At 35.7% G+C, this 11,424-nt stretch overlaps 1 pseudogene; it reads right to left on the reverse strand.

Annotated features, from left to right (window-relative positions):
- The window catches only part of LOC112825127 (large ribosomal subunit protein uL4 pseudogene), a 1,891-nt pseudogene extending 802 nt beyond the window's left edge, over nucleotides 1-1,089 (reverse strand).
- Nucleotides 1,090-11,424: the final 10,335 nt, after the last annotated feature.

Here is an 11,424-nt window from a genome sequence, read left to right on the forward strand (position 1 = left end):
CTTTCTTTCTTTCTTTCTTTCTTTCTTTCTTTCTTTCTTTCTTTCTTTCTTTCTTTCTCTCTCTCTCTCTCTCTCTCTCTCTCTCTCTCTCTCTTTCTTTCTTTCTTTCTTTCGTAGTTTAACAAAAGTTTATTTCTCATTCCTATAAAGTCCATCACAGGACTGTGGGATTCTACAGAACAGCTGCTCTCCATGTAGGGGCCTCAGTATTCCAAACTCCTTTGAGTTTCTGGCCCCTTTTTCTGTATAGGCTTCCATGACTGAGGCAGGAAAAACACTAGAGCCTTGCACCAACAAATAAAGGCTTCAGCCCAGCAGGCTTTAAGTTTCTTAAAAAGCAAAACAACCTTCTTGGTCTTCTTTTTCTTTTTCTTTTTTTTTAAGATTTGTTTATTTATTTTAGAGAGAGAGAGCGATTGAGCACACATGTGTGGGGAGGGGAAGGGGAAGGGGCAGAGAGATAGGGAGAGAGAGAATCTAAAGCAGACTTCCCACTGAGTGTGGAGCCGGGGCCCAATCCCACAACCCTGAGATCATGACCTGAGCCAAAATCAAGAGTTGGACACTCAACCAACTGAGCCACCCCAGCACCCCCTCCTTGGTCCTCTTGTAGCCTTCAACTTTATCTTCAACCACCAAAGAAAGTTCAGGAACTTCCTCAGTATGATGACCTTTAGACATGACCTGTGCTGGTAAGTCTGAGGCAGCCAGGGCAGAGCAGATGATACATCTCTTGTGTTGTGTTCACTCTGCAGCGCTAATGGCTCCAGGTTTTGGTTGGTGCAAATGTGCGGCCCCCCCCACGACACATATTTCCAAAAGCACCCTGGCCAGATCAATGATCCTACTGCCTCGAACTCTGGGAATTCAAGCCACGGTTCTGCCAGTACTCAAGACTCAGCCCTGGTTTGATGACTGGCTAATTCACTGACAGCATAGGGCTATATGTTGTTTTTGCACAAGCGGGTGAACAAAGTTCACAATATCAGGTCTAATAGGAGCTTTGAACCTGGCAGGCAAAGTAACATTTTTGCCAAATGACTCCCCCTTTTTGTAGTATATTGATATCAAAGGGTGAGCGTATGCCATGGGGGGAGAAGAGAGGACCATGCTCCTTTCAGTCCTGTGGCTCCTTTAGGGAAAAAAAGAAAACAAAAATGTTTTAGAATATTTATTAGATTTATGAAGAAATAGTCTATTTCTTAGTCCTAAATGGATTGAAGAAATCACGAAGGACGAGACTGACAGATTAGAATATATAAACATAAACATAATGAAAATGGTAAAGGATGGTAGCTGATGAGAAAAACTTGCCTGAGTTTAGGTGATAGTGGGTTAATAGTTATAACCCATAAAGTGATTATTCAAATTCATAAAAAATTATTAAGATTCCAGTAGGTGAATACAGAAATAAATATGTAAAAATTTTTCAAAAATAAAAGAAGTGCAAATTAACCTCTGGATTATATTTTTATGCTTAGTAAAGCAGCAAAATATTAAAATGGCTAGGTCCCATGGTTGTGGTTAAATTGGTGTCAGTTTTCAATTATGAAAACAGTGTGAAGTTGGAATAAAGTAGTTTGATAATGTCTCATGAGCCATAAAAATGATTATCTCCTTTGATCCCAGTGATCCTAGTCTTAAAAAATTTGTCTTTGGGAGCACCTGGGTGGCTCAGTCGTTAAGCATCTGCCTTTGGCTCAGATCATGATCCCAGGGTCCTGGGATCAAGCCCCGCATCGGGCTCCCTGCTCAGCAAGAAGCCTGCTTCTCCCTCTCCCACTCCCCTGTCTCTCTCTGTGAAATAAATAAATAAAATCCTAAAAAAAATTTGTCTTTGAAACATGTTTTAACAGAAACAAAAATAGGCATTTGTAGACTTTAAATTGGAAATTGAATAAATGTAGAACAAATGAATCCTTTAATAATTCATTGTATGTCAATATCATAGAGTGTTACACAAGCTGAATTATGAAGACATACATTATGCTCATTTACACAAGGAAACACTACCTAAAAATGTGTTTGTGTTATAAATAACAGTGATGGAACATTTTTTAAAATACTTAATTTTTTCAGCATTTTATTATGAAAATTTACCAACATACGGCAAAGATAAAAGAATTTTCCAGTGAATATCCATATATTATCACTTAAATTCTGCCACTAACCTGTTGTTATACTTCGCCATAATACTTTAAAATTTATTTTTCATGAAAAATTTAACACTTCCCTCAGTTATCAAGTAATAATAATTTCTTGAGAGATGATTATTTTTGATTAACAGAGGCATAACTTCTAAATTTCCATTAAAAGGTTTAGAACAGTTTCTTGTAAGTTTGTGAATGGCCACCAGGTGTAGCTCTGGACCCACAGCATCCTGGGATAAGCATCTGCAAGGAAGGGTTTTAGTGAAGGTAACTTCCAAATGCAATCAAACTTGTTTATCCGGTAAGGGTACAGTAAATCTCTTTTTCATTAAGATCTAAAGTAATTTAGGTTATGTATTTATTTTATTGTTCAGAAAGCCTTTGCAACAATTTCTTTGGCCTGGAACTTGACTTTCTGACTCCACAGCATCCAGGTCAAAAGTTTTGGGTTATGCTGCAACTATGTTTATATTATCACCTATTTGAAATTATTATTTTAGGAAGGTTAAAATTAGAAATGGAAATATCCATTTTTTTTTGTGCAATGAAAACTCATCACAACTATAATTTTTCTTTAGTGTGATTTATGTTTTTATCTCTTTAAACATAAACTCTATGAAGTTTGGGACTATACCTAGCACTGTGACAGGCATTCAGTGAATATTTGTTAAATAGATACACATAAAGAATAATTTGAAGCATTTTTCTGAAGGCTGTTTTATAGGAATTAATAAATCTATTCTTTAAGAATTGTGATTGTTTGATTTTTATTTTCTTTTAATAAAGGATAAAAGGGTTAACTTTAAATATTCTTCATAGTTTAAAAATGGCTCCTAGATGAAAATATTTTTCTGTTTTTAATGGAAAAAATGTTGTCATTTTTAAAGGACAGTAGAACCTAACTATGTTGAAATACATTTTAACCAAAAAATACTCTTCTTTTTCTTCCCCTTAAAGGAATCCTCAATTTCTCTCTATGTTAGACGTCATCAACTATCAATTTGTTTCTACATACTAGAGAATAAAATCATCGAGGCAAGAATCTAATAGTATAGCCAAATAAATTAAACTGTCTACTGGAATAACCAGGGGGAAGGATTTTTCAGTTTAAAGTCTTTTTTTTTTTTTAAGGAGAGAATATTTGATAAGCTGTCTACAAAACATAGTAGTTTTTTTTTTCATAAAATGAAGCTATTCAGAATAAAAGGTGTTGGGAGAATTTTAGTGTAAGTAGAGATGTCTTTCTTAAAGAATTTAATGTCATATTTTGGAATTTTTGATAGTAAGGTGGAAAGATTCATGGAGAGTAAACATTACAGTTGTTTTTAGGAGGATTTTTGTTTTACAGAAAGAAGGGATATTCCAAAGAAATAGGATCACAAAATTACTTAGTTCAAAAATTAAATTATTGGCAAACTTTGTGTTTTATCACTGTATTCTGCTTTGACATGTATTCTTTCAATTGTACTTGACAAGGAAGAGTCATTATACATGTAGCCTGAAGGACTGGGGCTTTGAAGATCTTTACTGTTCTTCAATTCCTTGAAAGGTAAGTAATGTCTATATTGCATACCTTCTCTCCCTTCCTTTGTCTTCTCTCTCCTCTTTCCCTTCTTCTCACTGAATCTCCATGCCACACTTTTTTTTTTTTTACCATTACTAGTTTGTTTAGAGAAAGATTAATTACTGCTGAGGAAATTTTACAATAGATATTTGGGCAATATAAAATATTTCTTTTTTTAAAATTTTTTAACTTTTATTTTTTATTGTTATGTTAATCACCTAAAATATTTCTTGAACAACTTTGTACTAAGGTACAGACTTAGATGATTATCATCATGTTTTTGTAACTGTCTAAAAATATTATACAGATTAATATTTTAACATTTATTTGCTTTTACTTGAACATCATGACTCATTTTTATCTAACATCAGCTCCACTTATGACAATCAACTGATAACTACAAATTACAATTGCTATGACAAAATGTATATGAAAAATGCCAGCATAAGTTTGATCATCACTATTGTACTTGCCTGAGTCATGGGTTGCATCATCTTCTGCAATCTGATTTATGATTCAGTAAATTTTATTTCCACTATATCTTTTCAGTCCCCACATAAGCCTAAGTCATAGCAGATAAATATGTGATTACAATTTGCTATAGTAGGAAAACCTAGATAATTTCTTTTGGGCCATTATAAGAATTTTCAGCTTTTTCTTTAACAATAAACTTTATGCCCTGCTAAATGACATGTTTTTTTTTCCATTTCGTAGTGCTTAGAGGTTATTTTAAATTTGATTTTTTACTAATTAACGAGCTTGACAAAATTATTTCATTTTATTTTTGCAAGTTGGGAAGGTATGTGGTTTGTTCTTACATGACTATAACACATTTGTAGTAAAAATCTGAGCCAGAGTAGCCATAGATAACTTCAATGTTGTAGGGGAAGAAAACTTTCCCCTTCTTTTCTTTTAGGTTCTTTGGCTGGTCTAATAATTGCATTGAAATAAGACAGATTAATTAAAAAGCAAATTTAATTTTGTATGTATGGGAGCCTGACAGAGGCATGAGAGGGTCAAAGATGGGCAATTGAGGCTTAAATGCCATCTTGGGCTAAAGAGAAAAAGGTAAGCATCTGGGGCCCCAAAGGGAAAGAAGACAATTCAGAGGAAGACGGGAAGAGCAAATGTTGGGTAAACAAATGTTTGCCATGTCATGTGGATAAGTCTTTCTGATTAAAAGATTATCTCTGGTAATAGCTCTCTTCCTGTTATAGGCCCCGTATCTAAATTTTTTTGGTAGTTAAGGGGGAGGTAAAAAGTTCTTCTTGAGTTTGCTGGGCCTTGATTTGCCTTCAGCTCAAATAATCCATATGCCAAATCGGCACATTCTGGGGTGGCCTGCCTGAACCCCATCAATATAATTAAGTAAACCTTCAGACCCTGATGTAACAATTGATTTTAAAATATACTTTGGTTGTTAGTTTGATCTACTGCTTTAAATTTTTACCTCCTTTTGTGTTAAAAATTTATGAAGTGTGGAAATGTTATTTTGTTTCATAATGAAAGCCTATGTACAATCAATTACCACAGTGCACAAGGTGGAGGGGGGATGCTAGGCATTATGTCTACATTATCTCATTTAATCTTTACAACAAAAGTACAAGCACTATTCTTTTACAGAGGAGGAAGGAAAGTGAGGCATGCAAGGCTAGGTTCTTGGCAAGGATCACATTTATCATCGTTGAAATGATGCGTGGGGCACCAGGATAGATGCTGAAGACACTAAGAGGCGTGAGTCTTTATTCTAGAAAGTCTTCAGTATGGTGGTTGAGACAAGGCATATCTGTGGGGAAAAAAATGCTTTGTAAGTGCCATTAATCCTACAGTAGTATCTCTTAGGAGAAGTGAGTCAATTTTGGGGTCAGCAAAGCTATCTGAGACTATTCTAGAGACCAAAATGAAGTGCATCTCCGCTATTTTTGCATGAGTCTGTTTACTGCCCTTACATTATTGAGAGTTAAAAATCTATTTCCCCTTATTTTCTTGAAATGAAATGGAAGGATAACTTCTGTATAAGAAATAAAATGTTCTTAGGTAACAAGCCATACGTTATTTCATGACTTTGGTAAATTAGAAGCTTGTTTATTTCAAGTGCAGAGATTTTCTTGAATGGTTGGCAGAAAGATTCACTATACATGTAAAGGAATAAATTTTAATTTCTGTGCAGGTTTATTAATCAAAATACTTACTCTATTGTAGGAGATACCCTCCCTTTAATAGAAATAGTTTGTAATTAAAGCTCATTTTTCAGGCCAAAGCCAGTGTCAGGGACCATCTGTGTAGAACAAATAAATAATGTAATATGGAATACAAAACTGTCAGTTCTGGTTTGAGTAAGAGATTAAAGTGAGTTCATTAACTCTCACACCAATTTGAGGGAAATGTCTCTCAATTTTAGGGAAATCAGACGCAGGCTAAATAGTTTTTGCATTCTTTATTATTAGTGTTTGAGAGAAAGGGAACAGAGCCATTACATGTTGAGAGAATAGAAAAGTGTTACCTACCTCAGTGTTCCCAAAATTTTGTGTTCATTATACATTTTTTTAAGATTTTATTTATTTATTTGACACAGAGAGAGAGTGAGAGAGAGAGCACAAGCAGGGGGAGTGGCAGGCAGGCAGAGAGAGAGGGAGAGGGAGAAACAGGCTCTCTGCTGAGCAAGGAACCCGATGCTGGGCTTGATCCCAGGACCCTGGGATCATGACCTGAGCCAAAGGCAGCCGCTTAACCGACTGAGCCACCCAGGAGCCCCTCATTATACATTTTTGAAGAGTAGAAATTATAGTAGTCCATTTGAGGGATTTAGAAGATGGATGTCTTTTTTTTTCTTAAAAAATTTTTGAGAAATAGAAAATGCATTTCATAGTTACTGTATTCTTCACTATTACTGTTTAAGACTGTTGACTCTTTTGACTATGTTCTCCTGCATACCCAGAGGCATTCAGTTTTTAATGTTCTACCAAATCAGGAAGATTTTTTTTTTGGCCCTGGCCAGATGCTCCATCATGTGTCTTATAACTAATTTATGGCAAGTTGTATCTTCTCTGTATCTAACCTTTCACATAACCTATAAGTCTAATACATATGTATCAGTGTATATCTTTATATTCTTATTTGTAGCAAAAATAAATTTTGTACATATGAAGGGTTTGTGGTACAAGATAAGCCTATACAGCAAAGGGTGAAGAGACCAATTGGTGCTGGGATGGAAAAGACAGCTGGCCTCTAGGAATAAAGAAATTGGGAACTTTGAAGACTATGGCAGTCTAGAAGTTGAGAATCAACTCCTAGGTAGAGAACTTTTGACAATTTTAGGATTCTGGTTGAATTGACAAAGGAAAATTAGATTATTTATGTATTGCTTCTTAAAAATAATGAATGAGAGGTATTAAACTATATCTTAGACTTTTTTGTTGCTTCTTAAAGTTGTATTTTTTTCATAATGTTTATTTTTTATTACTAAATGTAGAATAGAAATAAGAAGAAATAGAAGGGGCACCCGGGTGGCTCAGGCAGTTAGGCATCTGACTCCTTTTTTTTTTTTTAAGATTTTATTTATTTATTTGAGAGAGAGAATGAGATAGAGCATGAGATGGGGGAGGGTCAGAGGGAGGAGCAGTCTCCCTGCTGATCAGGGAGCCCGACGCGGGACTCGATCCTAGGACTCCAGGATCATGACCTGAGCCGAAGGCAGTCGCTTAACCAGCTGAGTGACCCAGATGCCCGTGTCTGACTCTTGATTTCTGCTTGGGTCATGATCTCAGGGTCTTGGAATCAAGCCCTGCATTGGGCTCTGGGCTGGGCATGGAACCTTCTTGAGATTCTCTCTCTGCCCCTCTCTCCGCTTGAGCTCTCTCTCAAAAGTTAAAATAAGCAGAAATAAAATACCACATTTCAACCATTTAAAAAATAATTTTTTAAATTTTAGTGTTTTCCACTCCATTTTTTTCTGCAGAGGTTAAAAAAAATCAGTTATCTTAATATTGTATATATAATAATTTGTTCAGGTAAAAATCATAAGTTTTTCATATTATTATAAAGTTTGCATAAACCTTTAAAAATGGCTTTAGAAAGTATTCTTTTAAGTAAATATATCATAAATCACTTAATTTCATGGTTTTTTTTTCCAGTTCATTCTGGAAGGTAGGAGGAGATAGGATTAAGTTAGTTGGAGAACTGGACTTAGAAGGTGGAACAGAAATATGGATTCTGAACTATTAAGTTCATGATTAACGTTACCCAAAATAGAAGCAACTTAAAGATCAAGGCCTAGGACAAAATTAACAAAAACTCTAATGCTACCCTCTGGCTCCATGGTTGATCCTTTAGTAGATGTCATTCTTTCCCATGAATCCAGGTACTTTCACCATCACAGGCTAGAGACTTAAGATACTCATTTTCTAGGTGAAAGCCAAGGATCTGAAATTAGAGACTGTAACAACCAGGTCTAATTTGTCAAAGAGAAAATACAAAGATCCAGGAAACAGGAGCAGAAAGAGACAGGTAGCATCAGTAATCAGAACATAGGAATTTGAACTGGGGGTAAAGGTAATTTTCCTACTGATGGTCTTGTACTTATTTGCTAAATGTATTTTCTCTAAATATAGTCAAGAAGTCTCTGCATTATGGTACTATGTTAAAGGGAAAATAATAAGGTTATATGTTAGAATAATGGTAATAGTAATTTATTTTCTTGTTTCTAAATTTTCTGTAGTATGATTATATTTACTGTTAGAATTAAAATAATTTAAAAAGTATTCAAATAATTTAAAGTATCAATTATCATAATGAATTCAAAGCAAAAATTTCTTGGTAGATAATACATGTTTCAGATGCATGTATCTGAATTAGCGCTGGACTTGGGGTCATAGGAGTTGGGTTTTAGGCCAAACTGCTCCATTACTATGTATGCTTTTGATTCCAATTCTGATGTGTATTCCCCCCCAACACCATCAAGCAGTTCTCTGACACCAGTGGGGTGTCCTACAATTCAACTCATTTCTGATACTGTCTTTCTAGGGATTGTGTCATATTCCACAGGTTAATGACTCAGTTCCACAAAACTGCCCCTCCTTCACATGCCAATCACAAGTCCAGGGGCTTCTGACCAACTGACTATAAATTAGGGGTTCCTGAGTCCCCTTTCTTAGGTTTGATTAATTGCTAGAGTGGCTCAGGAACTCAGGAAACTAGTTTATTTAATAGATCACCACTTTACTGTAAAAGGATATAACTCAGGAACAGCCACATGGAAGAAATGCATAGGATGAGGTGTGTGGGAAAGTATGTGGCCTTGGAGCTTCCATGCTTTCTTCAAGTATACCACTCTCCTCAAATCTCCACATGTTCACCAACCTAGAAGCTCTTCATACCCAATCCCTAGGTATGATTGATATATTATTGGTCATTGACTATCAATTCAATCTCCAGTTCCTCCCAGGAAGTCAGGGTGGCTGGATGGGATTGAAAGTTCTAAACGTGCAATTGCACGGTTGGTACACCTGGATTTTTAAAATTCACTACATTAACATAAACTCTGGTGTGTTTGAAAGAGATTTATTGGGATATCAAAGCATCATTATGGTTCTTATCACTTGAGAAATTTCAAGGGTTTTAGGAGCTCTGTGACAGAAATGGACAAAGACCAAATGTATGTAGTTCTTATTATAAATGACAGTATTACACTATGCAACTCACTTTTTTCTATCTGGGTTTCTACTTTCTTTTCTGTAAAATTGAGATAAAATAGTATCTATCTCTTGGGCCTATTGAAGAGATTATGATAATGTCTTTGAAAGTGCTTGGTAATGTGCTTCACAAATGTAAGCTATTATGGAAGTTTTAAGATGATATAAAGCAAAAGCAAGTTCTTTCAAGTTTTGAAAAATGTTTAAAAATACAAAATGAAAGTTAAATAAATGTTATGATCAAGGAAGATAGACTTTTTCTAAATGCTGTCTCTTCCTAAAAGAAGTATCTGAAAGTATAAGGTATAAGAAAAATCTAGAAAGTAGTTGGAATAACACAGTAGATGAGACAACTAATAAGGAGGATATAGCTGAAGAATGAACCGGTAAATGTAAGGAAGACTCCTAGAAGGCACATTCCCAGAAGGAAAACTTTAGATATGGAAGATGATTCATGGTAGTGTCAATAATAGAAATTTCAGAAACAGAAATAAAAATGGAGAGGAGGAAATAATTGAGGAATATAGTATAAATATATTTCTCAGAATTAAAAAAAAATTACCTTAGATCAAAAAGGCACATAGAGGGGCACCTGGGTGGCTCAGTCGGTTAAGCGTCTGCCTTTGGCTCAGGTCATGATCCCAGGGTCCTGGGATCGAGCCCTGCATCGGGCTCCCTGCTGGGCAGGAAGCCTCTTTCTCCCTCTCCCACTCCCCCTGCTTGTGCTCCCTCTCTCGCTGTCTCTCTGTCAAATAAATAAAAAATCTAAAAAAACAAAAAACCCCCAAAAAACCCAAAAAACCAAAAAGGCACATGGAATTCCAATCAGGAGAAAGAAAAACCCACATCTAGACATATAGAATATTTAAGACATTCAAGATTAAAGAAAAATTTTTAAAGCTTTTATTTTTTATTTTATTTTTTAAAAAAGATTTTATTTGGGCGCCTGGGTGGCTCAGTTGGTTAAGCGACTGCCTTCAGCTCAGGTCATGATCCTGGAGTCCCGGGATCAAGTCCCACATCGGGCTCCCTGCTCAGCAGGGAGTCTGCTTCTCCTTCTGACCCTCTTCCCTCTCGTGCTCTCTATCTCTCATTCTCTTTCTCTCAAATAAATAAATAAAATCTTTAAAAAAAGGATTTTATTTATTTATTTGACAGAGAGAGAGACAGCAAGAGAGGGAACACAAGCAGGGGGAGTGGGAGAGGGAGAAGCAGGCTTCCCGCTGAGCAGGGAGCCCAACGTGGGACTCGATCCCAGGACCCTGGGATCATGACCTGAGCCGAAGGCAGACGCTTAACGACTGAGCCACCCAGGCATCCCTAAAAATTTTAAAGCTTTTAGAGAAAAGGAAGCAACTTGACTAAAATTTAACAAAAATCAAATTGACTTTAGCTTTTTTAACAGCAATAGTGAATGCAAGGAGACAATGGAGTAAAATTAAAAAAAATTTTTTTAATTTGACATATAGTTGACACAATGTTACATTAGTTTCAGGCATACAACATAGTAATCTGACAACTCTATAATGTTATGCTAACTTGCAACAAGTATAGTTACCATCTGTCATCATACAATGCTATTATAATACCATTGGCTGTATCTTTTATCTCCATGACTTACTCATTCCATAACTGGAAGCCTGTATCTCCTACTCCGTTTTACCATTTTACCCATCCTCACCCCCCCTCCACTCTGGCAACCATGAGTTCTCTGTATTGTGGGTCTGTTTCTGCTTTATTTTCATTTGTTTGTGTTTCTAGATTTCACGTATAAGTGAAATCATGTGGTATTTTTCTCTCTGACCTATTTGACTTAGCATAATAACTTTTAGGTCCATCCATATTGGGGTCCATCCATAAATATATACACACACCACATCTTCATCCATTGCTCTATTGATGGAACTTCGGTTGCTTCCATATCTTGGCCATTGTAAATAATGCTGCAATAAACATAAGGGTGCATGTATCTTTTCAAATTAGTGTTTTCATTTTCTTTGGGTAAATACCCAGTAGTGAA

Source organism: Callorhinus ursinus, unplaced genomic scaffold (genome assembly GCF_003265705.2).
Source record: "Callorhinus ursinus isolate GAN/ISIS: 27379988/994484 unplaced genomic scaffold, GSC_fseal_2.0 scaffold12, whole genome shotgun sequence".
NCBI lineage: Eukaryota > Metazoa > Chordata > Mammalia > Carnivora > Otariidae > Callorhinus > Callorhinus ursinus.